This window comes from Schistocerca piceifrons, chromosome 1 (assembly GCF_021461385.2).
Source record: "Schistocerca piceifrons isolate TAMUIC-IGC-003096 chromosome 1, iqSchPice1.1, whole genome shotgun sequence".
Lineage (NCBI taxonomy): Eukaryota > Metazoa > Arthropoda > Insecta > Orthoptera > Acrididae > Schistocerca > Schistocerca piceifrons.
In genome coordinates, this window is record NC_060138.1 from 1,017,633,755 (window position 1) to 1,017,654,119 (window position 20,365).

Consider the following 20,365-nt stretch of genomic DNA (forward strand, 5'->3'; position numbering starts at 1 on the left):
TTTCTCTCTTAATGACGAATTGCCCCAAAATATGATGCCATATGAAAGCAGTGAATGAAAATAGGCATGTGTTGTTGTGGTCTTCAGTCCTGAGACTGGTTTGATGCAGCTCTCCATGCTACTCTATCCTGTGCAAGCTTCTTCATCTCCCAGTACCTACTGCAACCTACATCCTTCTGAATCTGCTTAGTGTATTCATCTCTTGGTCTCCCCCTACGATTTTTACCCTCCACGCTGCCCTCCAATACTAAATTGGTGATCCCTTGATGCCTCAGAACATGTCCTACCAACCGATCCCTTCTTCTAGTTAAGTTGTGCTATTTACCGTCCATGTTTCACTTCCATACATGGCTACACTCCATACAAATACTTTCAGAAATGACTTCCTCACACTTAAATCTATACTCGATGTTAACAAATTTCTCTTCTTCAGAAACGCTTTCCTTGCCATTGCCAGTCTACATTTTATATCCTCTCTACTTCGTCCATCATCAGTTATTTTGCTCCCCAAATAGCAAAACTCCTTTACTACTTTAAGTGTCTCATTTCCTAATCTAATACCCTCAGCATCACCCGACTTAACTCGACTACATTCCATTATCCTCGTTTTGCTTTTGTTGATGTTCATCTTATATCCTCCCTTCAAGACACCATCCATTCCGTTCAACTACTCTTCCAAGTTCTTTGCTGCCTCTGCCAGAATTACAATGTCATCGGCGAACCTCAAAGTTTTTATTTCTTCTCCATGGCATGAAAATAGGCATAGTAGGCTAATTTACTGATATGTTTATCACCAAAATTTGCAATAACCCTAATAGCATAAGTAGCTGAACCTAACCGTTTCAGCAGATCATCGATGTGTTTCTTCCAATTCAATTTTCTCATCAGTGCACACACCCAGAAATTTTGAGTGCTCTAGCTTAGCAACAGACTTCCGTTCATAGTCTATATTTATCAATGGTGTTACGCCATTTACTGTACACAATTGTATAAACTGTGTTTTCTCAAAATTTAGTGAGAGTCCATTTGCAGAGAACCACTCAATAATTTTATGAAAGACATTATTTGCAATTTCCTCAGCTGATTCTTGCTTCTTGGGTGTAATTACTACACTTGTATCATCATCAAAAAGAACTAACTTTGCATCTTCATGAATATAGAGTGGCAAGTCATTAATATATATTAACAATAAGGGGCCCAAGACTAAACCCTGTGGGACACCATTCTTGATACCTTCCCAGTTAGAGGACTCTGCTGGTTTTTGTAGACTATCTGTACTGTTAATTTCAGTGTTAATTTCAACCTTCTGCATTCTTCCACTTAAGTATGAATTAAACCATTTGTGCACTGTCCCACTCATACCACAATACTTAAGCTTATCTAGAAGAATTTCATGATTCACACAATCAAAAGCCTTGGAGAGATCACAAAATATCCCAATGGGTGATGTTTGGTTATTCATTGCATTTAATATTTGATCAGTGAAAGCATTTTCTGCATTTTCTGTTGAAAAGCCTTTCTGAAAACCAAACTGACATTTTGTTAGCACTTCATTTTTACAAATATGGGGTCAGCAGTGTTCTGAGCGCCCTGCTGTGATTGTTGAAGCCAATGCGAACATTAACCGTGATCGGTGCGAGTTATTTAGTGAATCCTTATTCCATTTCTTGCGAGTTGTTTTCGCTCCAAGTGGTAATAAGCGACAAATTCTACATGAGCAAGCGAGACACACAATTTGCAGGACACGCGCTTTCTTCAGGCACAGAGCACATGTATGCGTGTACCGGAACTGTCACTTGGAACCGGCAACATGCAACCCTCGTCCGTGCCTAAACCTGTGCTAACCACCATCGTTCGCGAATCGGACTGTAGTGCTATGCTTGTGCACGGCTCGAATGGCTCGAGCAGTTGACGTCACAGTTCGAGAAATTTCGTGCTTAGCCCGACCTTTCGATCGCCGTACGGTCTCTTAGCAGTATTGATTCATTATGGATTTTGCAGACAATTTTGTATTTGGGCATCCACAGCTGTGAAATTGTGTCATGATGAAAGACGCCACTTCAGATCTATGACAAATATTTATTTATGGCGTTAGGGCCACATCTTCAGGGATACGCACCTATTTTCAAGCTATATCCAGTAGACTACCCAACATTTTCTGCCCAGTTGTAATACCGACCTCTTGGCACTTCAGCATTTTTATTGCAATTGGACAAAGAATGCTGGTTCGTCTGCTGATTGTCACTTCAACTAAGTTATGAAGTGAAATGTAAGTGTCCTGAAAATGTGACTAACGCCATCAAACTAGCTGGCTCATAAATAAATATTTAGCACGCACTTGAAACGATTTCTTCATCATGATCCTGCATTTTAATAATAGAAATAACCTTGTAACTCGGATGCACTCTCTTACAGAATGTAACTCATTTCTGCTAATAGTAAATAAAAAAAAATTTCCCAAATTGCAATTTAGTCTAATCCTCGATCTAGTGGCGTATGTCGGCACTATCTCCACGACGAGCCCTTCTGGCTGCCGCTGTCATTTATTCTCACGATCGGAAGTACACTCAGTTTTATACAATTTACTTCGTGTATTTGGCATTCAGTTCACATTTTTCTACGGTTTTTAACATCTTCATTCAAAGATGGTACCTTTTTTACACGTTATTCGTATGTGTGAACTGCAATCGACATGCTCTTCTCCCACTCACTTGCTAAATCGTTGTCGCCTATTAAGCAAATAAAATGGTTTATTGGGTTCAGAGACAGGTTAATATTTTTGAATATGACTCTTAGAATTTTCTTGAAATCACCGTGAACTTTTATATAGCCATAAATACCGTATGACAACTATTAGTGCAAATTTGTTCAAATACAATCAGTGTTTGTATGGAGCTAGGATTTATTGCTGCTTCTCCCTGTCTTACACGAAACTGGCAGATTTCAAGCAAACCTTATTTTTGTGACTAGTTCGTAAATTCTGGGACCGCTTTCTCTCGCGACGCGTGAGTCAAACGCCACCTGATTGCCGGGACAGCGCTCGTTACTGTATCGTGCGCGGTCGGACGCGATTACCGTTTGTCCAGCCCTATTCATTACCGACTGTGTGTCGAGTCGGCAGTGCGATAACATAGCAATGAAAGGCGTTTTGCGACCTCCATTTCAACAGGTATGATTCACTTCGATCTACAGCTAGAATTGTGTGGCTTGGTTTTTATCGCGAGTGCAGTGCAGCACAGGACGCCCTGCTCTGGTTAAACGGTAGATCAGCCGTAAGGAGAGTACACATCTCGCACTGCAGCATGGACCTCCAAGGTCACCTCATCTCTCAATGTGTGCTTTTCGGTGGGTGTTTGTGAAAAACTCCATATATGCGCTTCCACAACTCCACGTTAGCCGTAACGCCGAAAGGCAACGCAGTAGACGCAGGAACTTCAGACATGAGCGCGGAAGACTGAACCAGTTTGACTATCGTCTAGATATTGTCGAGCGTCAGATGGAGAGAAAATTGAAGACTTTGGCCAAAAGTGAATGAAAATTTTGATCCTAAATGCAACTGAGAAAGGCACCCCAAGGTTCTGCGTACATGCATAACATATTCTGTTGGTTCTTTTGAAAATAAAAATTTTGTAGTTCTTTCCGTAAGTTAAAATTCGCCTTCATTCATCTAGAAAATGTAGTCTTCTAAAACTGGATGAATCTTTTTACAACTTGGTGTAAGTTCTGTTGAAGGACTTTGAGGACTTGTAGAGGAGATCAATACGGTTAAGTTTAACATAGGAATTCTTGTCCAGTAACGTACCGTTTTACCGATACGCGCAAAATACATCACTTGCTGCTCTCTAATACGTGCTGCATGTCGTCTGGGTCCACTTACAAGTAGCGCTCGATGTGATGATCACAGACGTCAACAGATATACGGTACCTCTGTGCCATATTCCGGTACACCAATCCCTTATGCTCTAACATCCGCCGCAGCCATAACCCGCGCCAGTAGGTCTTCATCGGATGCTACAGGGGTCTTGTAAATCAAGGGTTTCGTGTGACCCCACAGGTAGTAGTATAGCGGGTTCAAGTCGGGAGAACACGCAAGTCAGGCAGTTGGGCCATCATGACCTATTCTGCCCAAACCATTAGTCCAGCTGATACCAGGCCGCACGTGAGAATTGAGGTTTTGCGCCATCATGCTCGAACCACATGTTTAGACTCTCATGCAGTCGCACGTCTTCCACGAGCCCATGCAATACGCCGTCAAGGAATCGTAAGTACGCCGAACAAGATACGGCCCACACACGTCCGTCTAGGGACCCTTTCCAAATGTTCAGACCTTATCGTTCCCGAAACCCATGGGGGTGCGTAGTTTGCAGGTTTTCTTCAGCCCACAAATCACTGTTGTGGGAATTGGGAACGTCTTCTGTGCTGTACTTGTCTTCGTCCGTGAAAAGTCTTCGCCGAAGCAGGGCTCGTCAACGCAACGTTGTAAGAACCACGTGCTGAATTGGGGCTCGCTTCGCAAAGTTCTGTGGCTGCATTGCTTTTACTTTCTGTAACAGCTGCTCAAGCAGATCACGCCGGACATTTCGGTGGTCCACATTCAGTGTACCTGCTATGTTTCTGATACTCTTCGTCGCATCCTCTTCCGTGGCATGGAGTACAGCCTCTTCAAAAGCGGGTGTGCGGCGCCGTTATGGACCACCACAGTCGGCCCTGCCGGTGGCGAATGTGCCCGTCTCAGAGGTCCGGTGGTGCACCGTAGCGAAGAGGGAGCGCCAAGGTGTCTGGCGGTGTGGAAAACGCTCGCATACCAGTCAAGAGCAGCCCTCCCACTACACCGAGCTTCGCCGTTCAGTAATATCATGTCGGCGTATCCCGCAAACGTGTAGTTCACCATGATCAACAGCAGCATACTAAAACGGAAATGTACGTATAGCTTGCATTCTGCATTGTAGTGAATGATTACTACTGCACTGTAGTACAGTATGAACAAAGACCTCCAAGCAGTATAGTCGGTAAAATCCTCTTTGTGTAAATGACAAACTCAACTGAATCGCACGTAAATAATCCTGTAGTGGGCATGGAATATCAGGTGATCGGTGAATGTTTACTTAATACCTCAGTCAGCGGCGCCGAAAATGCGGGCTGTTTGAACGTGTGTCGTGCTATTTTACATGTAGCGGGAAAGCCGTACGTTTCCAGACATTAATCTCTGTGCTAGTCATAACTGCCCAGTCCTCATTAAGTCCTCAACGTCTGTAAACGGAATTTAGTTAAATACTGTATAATGGTGGCATCAAATCTGTTCTACAGCCCTTTTTAAACACCGTTTCTCTGTGTTTACTCAACAGCGCTTTACAAGAACAGCGTCATCATTCTGACTACCAGCTACGATTCCTGAGCGTCTCCGTTGTCTTTTCCTACAGGGTGTACTAATGTTTTACGATTCTACCAGTGCATTTCTGAATTCGATGCGTACTGCGTGCTACGTAATAGGGTCTGTAAACATTAGACCTGTACCATAGAACTGGTGGCACTAGAATCTGCTAAACGGTTTTCTTTACAGTACATCGCATTTTCACTGAACTTTCCCAAGAAATCCTAGTCTTCCATTTTCCATCTTTACTACTGACTTCACGTGTTCGTCTCATTTTGTGCCGTTTTCTAACATTACCCCAGACATATAAACGATTCGGGAAATTCCAGAAACTTCTCTTCAAAAATGATCCATCATAATTTGGGAAAATCAGTGATATCCGTATCTACGACACTAGAGGAAAAAATTACCTTTATTGCCCATTACTAAAATGTCAGTGACTCAGAAAGAAGTTCAGTATACAGCAACAAAAATTTTCGATCATTTGCTCAATAAAATAAAATGTCTGGCAGGTACCAAAGCAAGTTTTAAATCTTAGCTAAAATTATTTCTTCAGAATAACTTCCTCTATTCCATGGACGAATTTATGTTTAAAAATTGGTAGCCTGTGAAAATATCCTAGTTTGTAAGTGTAGTTGCATGATTAGAACTGAAAAATGTGTTCATTAATTTTAACACTAATGATGTGTATATATCTTGTAAACTGACTACTTCCACATCAATGAGGTAGAAGAATCGTTCAAATGATGTAACTAACGTATTCAGCTCAGTGTTTATATCTTGTAACCACACACTACAGCGTTCTTGTTTTAGTTATCACGTTTAAGAAGAGATTACTTTCAGTACACCAACTGAAAGTGCTGCACAAGTCTTCCTTGGTTTCCTTAAAATCGTATTCTTTCCTGCAGGGAACACCGATACCACCAATGAAACATCTGAATGTACTGCTGGTGCAATCTGACATCTTTTGTACGTACTAAGAAGTTTTGATTCTATTACGCTTTCTTGTGAAACATCTGAGTTTAGTTTCATTTATGTTGAACGTTAGCCGTACTGTATGACTTATTGGATTCCATTACTAAATTTTGTTCTTTCTGAACCAATCACTTACCTGTAAAGTTAGTATCCTATCTCTGTTATTCGTCGACAGTGTGGGACAGTGTTCTGGGAATCTAGAAAAGCATCTATCCCTACACCTTTATTTCCTATGTATGAACAAGGCAAGTGTTTCAAAACACAATGGTTTCCTCCTGAACCGTACTAGTTCCTTCAGTAGATATTTTCCTTCCGGATCATCATAATGTTAAAGCTTAAAACAGGCTCCAAAATTCTGCGATAGTGGGCGCTAGCAGTCGTGGTCTTTATTTCTGTGCATCTGTTGTTTTATCCTCTGAATTAACAGGAATGATTCGCACTCCTCCGCCCTCCTTCACGCGGAACACCTCACAGCGTGAGAGTTCTGAACAGGTATGAGCTAGGAGGAAAGGTGTGATTCCGAGAGAAATCTAACAGTATTTCCGTCAGGCAGTGGCGTCTTGTTCAGCTTCAGTAGTCTTTACTGTTCTTCCACATCTCACTTGTGAGTGTGTGCGACGATAAAAAGAAAAAAAAAGTGTTGTAGCATCCTCACGCGTGTTTGCATTTTTGAATGCAGAATTTAATACATCAGCTTTCTGTCTGTCGCCTTCAGTTTAATTTAGTATCTCTATGACTTCCCAGAAGTTCCTGATCCATATTTTTACAGGATTGACTGAGAATTAGTGTACAAGCACGGGCGACTTACCCTTCATCAATTTCAGTGCATTCTTTTTACAATGATTGTATAGTTTAAAAATGTTAGTGTCGGTACATCTGTACGGAAGGTTGAATAACGTCGCATTCAACGTATCTGAATTTTATGTATCCCATATTGCAGAAGATGGCAGATACGACGACATGGCATTTAATCTCGTTTGTGTTTGATCCCTCAAAGCGTTTGGAAATGGTGCAAACTCAGAAACTGTTGGTCACAGTTAAGAATTAATGTTCACTGTAGAGCCGCGCGTGCAAAATAAAGATTCCTTTAAAAACATGTTTTATTTATAGTACCAGCCTCGAATGGTGCTGTTCCTTTCCGCATATTAATCTCAGAAATTACGTGTTGCTAACAGAGACTCTCCTGTGCGCATTGGCTTTCTACTGCACGGTTTAGCGCTGATATTATTGTAACTGTTGTCTAGAAGTAACAGGAAGTGATCTGTTGCGTAGTGGTCTGTCCGTACGTTGTTACAGTACGTGGTAGCATCTGGTGTCTCTCCTTGTTATGCATTGGCGGGCTGACCTTGATATCTGAGTCGAGGTAGACGCTATTGACAGGGTGGTTCACAAAAAGCCCAACGTCTGCCCGACTGTCGTGGTCGAGAGGTACTCTTCCAGTTATGTGAAAGATAACGCCGCTCAAATTGATAATGAGTGTATTTTCGCTAATGGTCCCATGTCTCTGGCAACATATAAAATTATTAACTGACTGTAAATCTACGAGCGAAGAAATTCTTCGTGCCAACCGGTACTTTGTTAACGTGTAAGATATACTTGCAAACAATGATGAAAACGAGCAAACGCCCTGTAATGGATTCGGAGAAGAAACGAAGCATGGAAGTAACTCAGAACAACAATTAAGCCCCAGATCACGCAAGACGATATTACGTGAACTAGGATTAAAACATGTGAATTCACGTCCCACCAGCCATTGTATTCTCTGATTGCCATTAACTGAGGCTCAACAGGTAACTACCCCTGTTGTGGACGTTATTGACCTGTGGCATTGGAAACGTGTGTGTGTGTGTGTGTGTGTGTGTGTGTGTGTGTGTGTGTGTGTGTGTGTGTGTGTGTGCGTGTGCATGTGCATGTGTGTGCGTTTCACGCTCATTACCATCACACTGCGTCCCAATCACTGGACGCGTCGAAGTGCGCTGTTTGCATTGCCCTGCCCTGTCCGCATACGGGAAACCTGATAGCTGTGAGCTGTTTACCTGATATATGCGTGGCCACTGGCGGAGTGCGCTGCACTGCATCGTTATCGACTTGAGCTTTTTTGACGGTACTGTCGGCGCAATCTCGACTAAACTCGTGTTCTGCAACAGTTATTAACTTGGTAATCTACTGCGGAGCTGATCACACGCGATGTGAGAGTAGCGCTGCCATTTACAGACGTGGACTAAGCTAAATGGGCCAACTCCTTCCACAGCCGGTTCTGCACTTTTTCTTGTTGCCCTTTGTGCTCGAGGAATTATACGTGGGAAAGGAGTGCGCTGTTTGACAGCATTAATTCGGGTGATGTACGACCGTGTAATATTGTAATAAAATACGACGAAATGCATCGCAATGCACAGCAATGGATTTCGGACTTCGTTTCAAGCGCAAATAAGACTACAGGTTGTAAAATGAGAAAATCAGTGATTCATGTACTTCTAAACGGATGGCGTCTCGTCATCACATCACCGAACTGTTGCTTCACTTCTATAATAAACTGCAGAAGCATAAAAGCCGTACATGTAAGTAATCAAGGATGCAGGTCAGGTATGTCTCAATCACATTATCACACAATACATGAATATTGTGATAATTATTTCATTGAGTTTGACTACTACAATAGACATCTTAAATGTTAAACATCCGAGGAAAGAAAGCCGAATCTGAAGGACGCTCATATATGTTCATTTGTTTTGTTCTACAAGAAAAAAGGCTACTTAAAATATACCAAAGTCACGTAAATTATTGCCGGCCGTTGTGGCCGAGCGGTTCTAGGCGCTTCAGTCCGGAACCACGCTGCTGCTACGGTCGCAGGTTCGAATCCTGCCTCGGGCATGGATGTGTGTGATGTCCTCAAGTTAGTTAGGTTTAAGTAGTTCTAAGTCTAGGGGACTGATGACCTCAGATGTTAAGTTCCATAGTGCTCAGAGCCATTTGAATTTTAACGTAAATTATTCTCTGTGAAGTGAGTCGATATAAGACAAATCTTTTTCAAACTTGACCAAAAGAAGATATGTTGATGTGACACATCCAGAGCCATCAAAGAATTGTCTATTTGATACCAGAAGTAAGTAAGTGTGGGGTATAAAAAATGTGTAGGTAGGCCACGGCTTAAATTCAGTAAACAGGTTGAAATACATGTAGGTCGTCATCAACATGGTCGGCAGTGTCAGCTATCTTACTTGTGATAATTGCTTATGAAGAAACAGTCACGATCGCAAAATATCATTCATTTGAAGTAACCGGTTTCGACACGAGCAGTAGGCCACCTTCAGATTGCTTGCAGTGTAAAGATTATAAAAGTGCGCATGGTAATTAGGGTAGTCAGTCTCGTATAAATACCCAAAGATTAAACCAAAAAGGTGTGATGTTTTACCCATCTGCTGGAGCTGGCGACGTGCTGAGCAGCTGTGCATTGCCAAGATGATAACTGCCGCTACTGACTGTGCTGCTACGCCTTAAATAGCGCGCCAATTTGGTGCATTACGTCAGCTGCAGTCAATGGGAACTTGCTTAAAATAAAAATATTTATGACGTGCAAATTGAGTCTAAAACTAACAGTGCAGTTTTATGTATATCATTATAGAAGTCCTGCTGTTTAAATAAGTAGTGCAGGTCGTTAATAAAATTGCTTAACTTGAAATAAAGTTTAAATACTGATGTACAAAAGGTTTCCGAACGTTAAACGCCAACTCCAGCAAATGGGTAAAACATCATGGCGTTTTAGCTTAATCTTTGTAAATTTATGCAAGACTGACTTCCCTAATTGCCATGCACTTCTATAACCTTTAAAGTACAATCAATCTGACGATGGCCTACTCTATGTGCCTAAACCGCTCATTTCAAGTTAATGACATTTTGCGATTGTGATTGTTTCGTTATAACTGATGTAGGCTGAAGTAGTTATGCAGAGATGAAGAGGCTTGTACAGGATAGAGTGACGTGCAGAGGATGCACCAAACCTTTCTCCCGACTGAACACAACAACGACGTGACAAATATTACAATTTACAGTTTTTAAGTATACAGATATCGATAGCGCAACGATGTATCGAATCTTACCCTCACCAGCCTCAGCTGTACACAGGTGGCGGGGGATAACTCTCGGCTATGGACTGGTGTAAGTTTTTGGGCGCCTGCAGAAGAGGCGCGTAGGTATTTAACAGATCGGATCATAGAGTGGAGGAAAAAAGCCGGGCGCGGCCTCCTCCACCTCCACTTCTTCTTCTTCTTCTTCTTCCTCCTCCTCCTCCTCCTCCTCCTCCTCCTCCTCCTCCGCCTTTTACCGTTTCCCGTTGAGCAATCCACAAACCAATCATCATTACCGTTTCTCTACGGGGTTGGCATTGGTAATTACTGTATACACTTGACAGGTTTTCACTGTCAGAGAAGTTTTGCAAGTAATGTGCCGTGTAAACAGCGCCGAGAGTCAACCCGTCGGCAGCGCTGAGAGCGGGGCAAAATCTTGTATCAGTCCTCTCGTGTAGACGGCAACACCTATCTCCCGAGAGTTGCTCGCTTTAGCTCTCTGGCAAGAAAGATTGTGCAGGCATTGTCGGGGTAGCTGAGAGTACTCTGTGAGGATTTGTGCTGTATTTCACAGTTTTTACGCTACCATATCTTGGTAATATTTCATGCAGCACTCAAGCACACATTAAATGAAAGTACTCACGAAATTGCGTGTTTGAGCCATAACTTGCGACCGTGGTATGTTTCTGAGCGAAGACATCGCTCCTTTTACTTCTTTGACGATCAACAAGAGCAGTTAGCCTGTTTCGGAAGTTCGAGTCTCGAACAATGCAACATAACAAAGAACTTATAGAAACATCATGGACATAATGTACTGAACAAATAAGCGAAAAAAAGAACTGTCACGAGGAGAATCGATGCTACGTTAATGTGAATGAGAGACTGCAAATGTGCCTCTTCTATGAAGTTACATGTACGAAAACGACGGAGAAAAGAATGTTTGCTGGTGCTAAAATGTTAAAAACGCTTTTCTTGGATTATGTGGTAAGTTTACACTGTTCATCTTTTCCCCTATTTTGCACATATTTTCCGCGCTCGTCTTACGAAATTCATAACCTAACATTAAACCTTTTCGTGACAGGAATATGCATTTCACCTCATTCAAGAGAAGAAGTAAAACAGGTATTAGGACAAATTACACCTAATGATGGACCCACAGAGTCCGAAATGCATCTTGTATTTAATAAAACACGAAAAGTTGTGACTGATGACTTTTTTTAATTCATACCTCCAGTGTACTGAATTCAGTCACGTTTGAAGCTGCAAAATATGTATAAAATTTAAAAAAATAAGTTGTTTAATTTCAAGATCTCTTTTATCACAGTACTTTTAATGTTACTTATATTGATCGGTGCTGTAGCAGCTTGAGAGGACACGTGTCATATAGGCAAACGGGCGTGCATTTCCGAAATCAGTTGTTCTATAATGCCAGGAACAGATAATCCAGTGCTGAATTAATACGACAGCACACAACACGTATCCCGTACTAAGCCAATCGACAATTTAATAAAACCAAGAGACCCGTGCGAAACTTCTGAATTCTTGTGGTTTTAAATAATGACAATATTTGGAATAAGTGTAGTCCTTGGGATAAGAGTAGTTGTGGGAATGAAAAGAAAACGTGTTTAAAAATGAACCGAATTACGTGAAATAATAATCATGAATTTATGATACTTCCAGGCCGTCGCAATAGGTTAATCACAATTAAAGGCGACATTGATAAATATATTTGTTGTTTCCGAAAGTATATTCGTTAAGTAAACTCAACTTCTACGCAAAATCGGTATACAATGGCAGAGGTTAAAAATCTTTGCTAATGATAGTTCATTCCTCCCTGTAACATTAGTATTTGTTGAGAAAAAGGGATGTTAACGTGAGAAATAATATATGTAATCGTCAATCGGCCGTACAACTAACAAGTTACATAGCCGACATTGCTTCTAGAATGTCGTTTTGCTATTAGTAACGGCGCTTAGCAGCATTCATACATTTTTAAACCTCCTTTGCCGGCAATGGTCCCAGTATTCTATTTATGGCTATCTATCTTATTCCCTCAAGCCATCCGTTGTACTGATTTGAAATGTTTGAGCTATCTTTTCATTTTAATCCTACCTTTTCAGTCTTATGTAACCTCTCATTCCTGTCTTGGCAACTGTGCGTAATTGTAAACATTTGATTTCTTAGTCACTCCTCATCGACACTGTTAAGGGCCTCATAAAATATAGAAAATTCGATTCAAGCTTCCCGTTTCGTCTTTTCTTGTCATTCGGAAGGTAGGACCTGCGTGCACACTTTTTAAGTAAACTTAGTGTCCGATTCTAGCTCGTCATGAGGTGGATCTCTTACTTTAAAAATAGTGGAAAAGTCATTGAAAGTACAACAAAAAACGAAAGGCGTAGATATTTTTGATAAACTGGGGTTTTAGCTTCTTATCTTTCTCTCTCTCGTCCCTCGCGACACAACCTCAAATTTATTTTCAGGTTTCGGATGATTGGCTCAATTAACAGAATTCTGACCTCTGTTCACTTCAGAAACATATTCTCAGATATTCACTTTTCTGTATAGATGAAAGGAATTTGTGCGGAACAACAGTGAACAGACAAATCTGTACGTTCAGGTCCTGTCGGCCCCCTGGTAAATGCTCAACAAATTACCAGCGGGGAAACCGACAATGCCGCTACACGCCGGTATTTACCGCCTGCCAGCGCAAAACGAAGAAAAGTCTGTCCTGAATGCCCGCGCCGCCTGCGCCACGAGTTACGTGCACGCTCTGAACCAGGCAAGCCGCAAACCGTGTATTATTCGCATGCTACGAGCTGCGACACACCGCGCGCCCGGTTTACATAACTGCACGGACCCTCACCAGTTGGTCTAACCCGGGGTACCTGCTGAGATCTTTTTTTGTTCTCTCGTCCCTCACACTGAGCTTTTCATCACCAAACATGCAATAAGCGCGAGAATACCCCGACAAAAATCACAAGTGTGTGTGTGTGTGTGTGTGTGTGTGTGTGTGTGTGTGTGTGTGTGCGTGCGTGCGTGCGTGCGTGCGTGCGCGCGCGCGCGCGCGCGCGCGCGCGCGCACAAAAGTTCTCAAAAGACCACATGACGGCATCGGATAATTACTTAATTCTGTCAGTAAAATATTTGATGTCAGCTGGCTCTCTGTATGCATGTTTGCGGTGTGTACATGTACTGTAGGTAAGATTTGCAGTTTTCTTCGCTCAAAAATTCTCTGAAGCTTTTGGATCACTCATTCTTCTCTTAATTCATGCCCAGCGGATAACGTCCGAAACTCCGTAAGGCTGTTCGCGGATGATGCTGCTGTATACTGGGTGAGGCAGCTAAGACAGGCCACATCAGATACATCCAGAATTGTTAAATATAACGAGGTACGATTTTCGCCAAAAGTTGTAGCGGACAATATGGCGAATGTGCTGACGTTCGTAAGTAATTTTTATCGTTCATACCTGAATTACGACACCGAGTTTGTGTTTATGTGATGCAACTATTTACTTCTTCTGAGGTCTTTGAAAGAAGCTTCTAAGAGAACTTCGACATAACGTGTATGGGGCTTGGTCAAATATTATCTTGATAACAGCCTGCGAACCACAGTCCCACCAACAGAAGAAGAGCGTCCACAAAGGTCTGCCTTATTATACCAATTGTAAGCAAACACGTAACTCAGGTAAGGTCGGTGTGTTTATTGTCGCGGCTGTCATAACAAAATGTTGACCTTGAGCACTGATACACGCTATAAAGTGATTCTGGGGAGACGGTAGTGCAAGTTGAATTTCATCTGGAGTTACTGGCAGCGCACACTCATGTTATAAGGCATTTCATGCATACGGGAATAGTCGGTGTTTCCTAATAGACCGCCTCTTTTAATTTTCCCCATAGATAAAAAGTATGCAAGTGTTAAATTTGGTGACTGTGCAGAGTGTTTTGCGTTTCCTAAATGACCGTTACAATAATCTGCAATTGTTCGCTTAAGAGGGGAATGGGAGGGACATCCGTCATGTTGATATAACACTTAGTGCCTTATGTGCAGTGGGATATCCAACAATAATTGCAGCATCAGATCTTAGGAATTCTAGATACGTGAGCGTATTTAAATTCCCATCAATAAGTACCAAACGCTGATCGACCAAGAATGTTGTTTCTATCCACTTCTTTGTGTCATTGCGGATTTTCAACTAACGATTAGTGCATTTTGCAAAGATTGACTTTCACGTGGTTTGTAAACGATGCTTTTTCTTTAAACAAAGTTCTTCATAGACATGCCACATCACTTTGTGCGTTTTGTGGATAGCATTCGGAAAACTGTAATCAATTCTGGAAGTCACTGCCATGAAGCTGTAGATGCAGCGAAATGTGAAGATTATCAAATGGGATGGAATTTAGTATTCGCAGAACATTCGTTTGGTTTATCCCTCTCGTAGGCTGCTTCGGAGATGCCTGTCAGTGACACTTGTATTGTGTGTTTCTGCAGCTTCGTTTCTTTCATCAGTTGCTTTTCGTCGTCCTTAGCATATTTTATTGTCCGCGCTCCTAGAATCTAGAACTTTTTTTTTTTATAATGTTTGCAAATACTATTCAGCATATAACCGCACCGCTGCTCCGTGGTTTGGCAACAATCGCCAAACACGATATTCACTTTTTCGACTGTTGTATGTACTGTGAATGTCTTAATAGCTTTACGAGCAAGTTACCTGATAGCTGCACCAACAGAACATAAGACTGTTGGGCTTCAGGCGCACAGGTAAACACAAGAACCATAAATGAGTTGCGTGTTTCATTACGTTTGTTACAACGGGGCAAATGTTTGAGCAGCCTCTTCTCCTGACGGCGGGACAGTCGTTTGCGGCGCTATTTATCGTGATACTATTTGACTGTTACGTTGTCAAACATCTGTTACAAGCTTCTTTCACCTGCCTCAGAAAAATGAATATAGTTCCATTAGAATAAACAAATTCGATGTCTTAATTTGGTGACTATAAAAGATTTTGCGACTACAAAGGGCAAAAGGGGCCGGCCGGTGTGGCCGTGCGGTTGTAGGCGCTTCAATCTGGAACCGCGTGACCACTACGGTCGCAGGTTCGAATCCTGCCTCGGGCATGGATGTATGTGATGTCATTAGGTTAGTGAGGTTTAAGTAGTTCTAAGTTCTAGGGGACTGATGACCACAGATGTTAAGTCCCATAGTGCTCAGAGCCATTTTTTGAAGGACAAAAATTACTTGCGAACGTCAGGAAATTTGACATATTGTCCGCTATAACTTAGCGAAAATCGCACCTCTCGATAGGTTTGGGCCTCAGCTGCCTCACCCTGTATAGAGAAGTCACATCACTGGAAAATTGTAGCTACTAAATGCAGGAATATCTGCAGAGGATCGAGACTTGGTGCTTTTATTGGCAGCTGAACCTCAACATAAACAAACTGAACGTATTGCACAGAAACAGTTATTCCATGATTACACGACTGCCTAACAATCACTGAAAGCAGTAATATCAATAAATATTTGGGAATAAGCATGCGGAACGCTTTAAAGTGGAACGATCAGACAAAACTAATCGTCGGGAATCCAGATGCCAGACTGAAGTTTAGTCGGAGAATCCTCAGTGTAGCGCACCGACGAAGGAAATATACTGCAAAACTCACGTTCGACCCATACCTTGGTATTGCTCGTCAGACTGGAACCTTAACCATATAAAAGTGATAGAGGAAGTACAGAGGATCCAAAGAAGAGCAATGCGTTTGTCACAGGTTCGTTTAGCAAGCGCGAAAGCTCCTTGGAGATATAGTTCCAACTACAGTGGCACACGATATAAGTGTGTCGTTGTGCATCACGATGTGACTTACTGTTAAAATTCCGAGAGCGTACATTTTTAGAACAGTCAATCGACTTATTTCTGCCTCCCATGTACTTCTCTACAAAAGACTACAAAGGTAAAATTCGAGCTCACACATAGGCCTACCAACAACCGTTCTTCCCGCGCAAGATTCATAACTGGAAGACGATGATGGTGGCGGGAGAGGGGGAGGGGGGGACCGGGAAAGGGATTAAAAGGCAATTTCACACAAAGTACCATCCGCCATCCGGCACTGTGAACTATAGATATCGATATATACGCAGATTTGTAAAGTATCGTTCCATTCAAGCTAAAACCATGACGCTGTAATAACCATGGTGCTGGTCGGTTTTTGATTAGTTCAAGATTATTGTATGAGGAGCAGTAACTAATTGAAATGTTCTTTCTGCTAATTTATATTAAGTGTTAGTTGCAGTAACCTAACCAAGTGATCCACTGGTTAAGACTCTGAACTGGTATCCTGGCCTCCAGTTGTACTTTTTATGATCTGTTACGTAGCTACTGGATTTAGGTCTTCGATGCGAGGAGTGTTTTGACTTATGTGATTACTGAGTATCTACGTCGGTTGGGTATATGGAGAATATAGAAGCCATCCAAAAGGTTGTTTAGCATTATACTTAGTGTGGTGGCCACCACTGTCACGTTTCAGGAAAACTCTATTTCTGGGGTTCGGGAAGTTTGGTATTGTTGCAGGGAGTCGACGTTTTAACGAAGAACTAGAATGTGCTGCATTGTAACTATGTCTCCTCTAATTTTTTTAAATGTTTGTTGTGTCTAGTGGGATCTGCTAATGACGGGGAATCGCCCAAACATGATTTGCGATTATTTGAATTTTTCACCCGAATGCCCTCACTGTCGCGATACTCGTGAGATACCGCCAAGGATGAAAGTCATGTAATACCCACCGTAACAACCTTCTGACCACAAACGTCACAACCAAGAGAGCGACCTGGTCGTTTTAGTTTCAGCACGTCAGTGACAGATTCACTTTAGTGTGAATTGCAGAGCAGTCACGTAGCTGCAGGTGTACCAGGCGGACGTGTAGCGCTTCACGGCTTGCAAGTTGGTTGATTGAAATCTAAATTGGGTCGACGTGGAGATATGACAGAATGACACAAAGCAGCCAACGAGTTTGGACGTGCTAGTGACCACACTGTGAATGTAGCCTTCCGATGTATTGGTGTATTAGCACCGACTGTCCAGTGTGTTTATGAGAAAAGGTGTAGCACTTGCAGCCTTGTAACAAACCGTAATAACACTGCTTGTACAAAGATCTTAGCCGACAAGGACGGTAGCCGGATGTCACACCTTGTAAATGACTGTGTTTCCAACCCGACAGGTATTGGCGCAGTAGGCGAATGCAGGTCCATCTCAACCAGTTTCCGGGGAACATTGCGGGAGAAGTTGCATGTAATGAAAATCTGGAGTCGGCTACCTCTCAAAAGGCCAATGTGTGCAGCGCTACATGAATTTCACGTCTTCTGTGGACCAGACAACACGGAAATTGGAGAGCAGCTGACTGGGTAATGTGATCCTACGAGTCGCCATTTTGCCTCTTTTTCAAATTACACGGGGCATCAAATGCGCCGATGGCCCGATGAGAAGCTTAATCCGTAGTGTGTAAATGGTGGTTCTGTGGTGTTTTGTGCGTATCTTTTCGCACCATATCTTGGGCCTACACACAGTTCAGTACGTATACTCGTATTTCAACATTCTCGGTTCCCAAGTCTGCCTTCTCTCCTATATTCTCATGAAGAATGTGCTGTGAATTCACTCGTCTTCCGAGATGACAAGAGCCACATTCACAGCCGTGCACGCATGGGTTGCTGGTTTAACGAAACTAAAGTACCGTATCGACCTCGACTGACCCTCTAAATAGACCGATCTTAGTCTCACAGACGGTACTACGAAATGGATTAAGGAATTGCTAAAAAGTTTTGACGTCGCCTTAACGACGTGGGCCATCCGTGAACGCCTTCCGGGCCGACCCATACTTCCATATGTCAAGCTGTCCATCTCCCCTGTGCGCGCACTTTGTGACTCCCGCACAGAGAGACGCAAATTTTTATCGTCATTTTTGCCCGTCGAGGCATATATACCAATGATTTTCACAAGATCTGTTTGTACTGTTTGTGGATGTTACATTACAATGTTCTTCAGACACGCACGACTGTCAGAAGGAATAGACACTGGCTATTCAGAACTGTTGTGAATATCACGAAATGGATTCGTAGACTGCGGATACAACATGACATATTGAAGTTTGGGTCGGCCCAGGAGGCGTGCGCGGGTGGCCGAGAAATCGTTAACGCGACTGCTAGCAAGAAGCGTGAAATCCAGGTTCGAGTTCCGGTCCGGCACAAATTTTCAGGTGTCTCTAATAAAATGCATGATTGACGTCAAAATCCATTTCCTAATCGTTACAACAGTTGTGAAACGTCAAACACTGTCTCCATACAAGTCTGAAGGACGTTGCAGTGCAACATACAGACACTGTATAAACACAAAACCGTGAAAACCATTGCTCGTAGATAGTATCTAAAAATAATGGAACGACGAGTAAAATGTACACTACTGGCCATTAAAATTGCTACACCACGAAGATGACGTGCTACAGACGCGAAATTCAACCGACAGGAAGAAGATGCAAATGATTAGCTTTTCAGAGCATTCACACAAGGTTGGCGCCGCTGGCGACGCCTACAACGTGCTGACATTAGAAAAGTTTCCAACCGATTTCTCATACACAAACAGCAGTTGACCGGCGTTGCCTGGTGAAACGTTGTTGTGATGCCTCGTGTAAGGAGGAGAAATGCGTACCATCACGTTTCCGACTTTGATAAAGGTCGGATTGTAGCCTATCGCGATTGCGGTTTATCGTATCGCGACACTGCTGCTCGCGTTGGTCGAGATCCAATGACTGTTAGCAGAATATGGAATCGGTGGGTTCAGGAGGGTAATACGGAACGCCGTGCTGGATCCCAACGGCCTCGTATCGCTAACAGGCGAGATGACAGGCATCTTATCCGCATGGCTGTAACGGATCGTGCAGCCACCTCTCGATCCCTGAGTCAACAGACGGGGACGTTTGCAAGACAACAACCATCTGTACGAACAGTTCGACGACGTTTGCAGCAGCATGGATTATCAGCTCGGAGACCATGGCAGCGGTTACCCTTGACGCTGCATCACAGACAGGAGCGTCTGCGATGGTGTACTCAACGACGAACCTTGGTGCACGAATGGCAAAACGTCATTTTTTCGGATGAATCTAGGTTCTGTTTACAGCATCATGATGGTCGCATCCGTGTTTGACGACATCGCGGTGAACGCACATTGGAAGCGTGTATTCGTCATCGCCATATTGGCGTATCACCCGGCGTGATGGTATTGGGTGCCATTGGTTACACGTGTCGGTCACCTATTGTTTGCATTGACGGCACTTTGAACAGTGGACGGTACATTTCAGATGTGTTACGACCCGTGGCTCTACCCTTCATTCGATCCCTGCGAAACCCTACATTTCAGCAGGTCCTGTGTGGGCCTTTCTGGATACAGAAAATGTTCAACTGCTGCCCTGGCCAGCACATTCTCTAGATCTCTCACCAATTGAAAACGTCTGGTCAATGGTGGCCGAGCAACTGGCTCGTCGCAATACGCCATACTCTTGATGAACTGTGGTATCGTGTTGAAGCTGCATGGGCAGCTGTACCTGTACACGTCACCCAAGATCTGTTTGACTCAATGCCCAGGCGTATCAAGGCCGTTATAACGGCCAGAGGTGGTTGTTCAGGGTACTGATTTCTCAGTATCTATGCACCCAAATTGCGTGAAAATGTAATCACATGTCAGTTCTAGTATAATATATTTGTCCAATGAATACCCGTTTATCATCTGCATTTCTTCTTGGTGTAGCAATTTTAATAACCAGTAGTGTAGTAATCGACATATCGCACTTTGGTAGCTCTACTGGATTTAATTACCAATGAGTGACTCCAACTGAATACGGAATACTTGAAAAAAGGTTATGGACTCTCTTCGTCTCTGAATTCAGACTAGAGACGGTGTTATACGGTATTAGTGTG

General features: G+C 42.8%; 1 protein-coding gene across 4 annotated transcripts in view; it reads left to right on the top strand.

The window, feature by feature from the left end:
- Positions 1-20,365, top strand: part of LOC124795696 (skin secretory protein xP2-like) — a 564,174-nt gene that overhangs the window by 170,171 nt on the left and 373,638 nt on the right. The gene's annotated exons all lie outside the window — the stretch shown is intronic.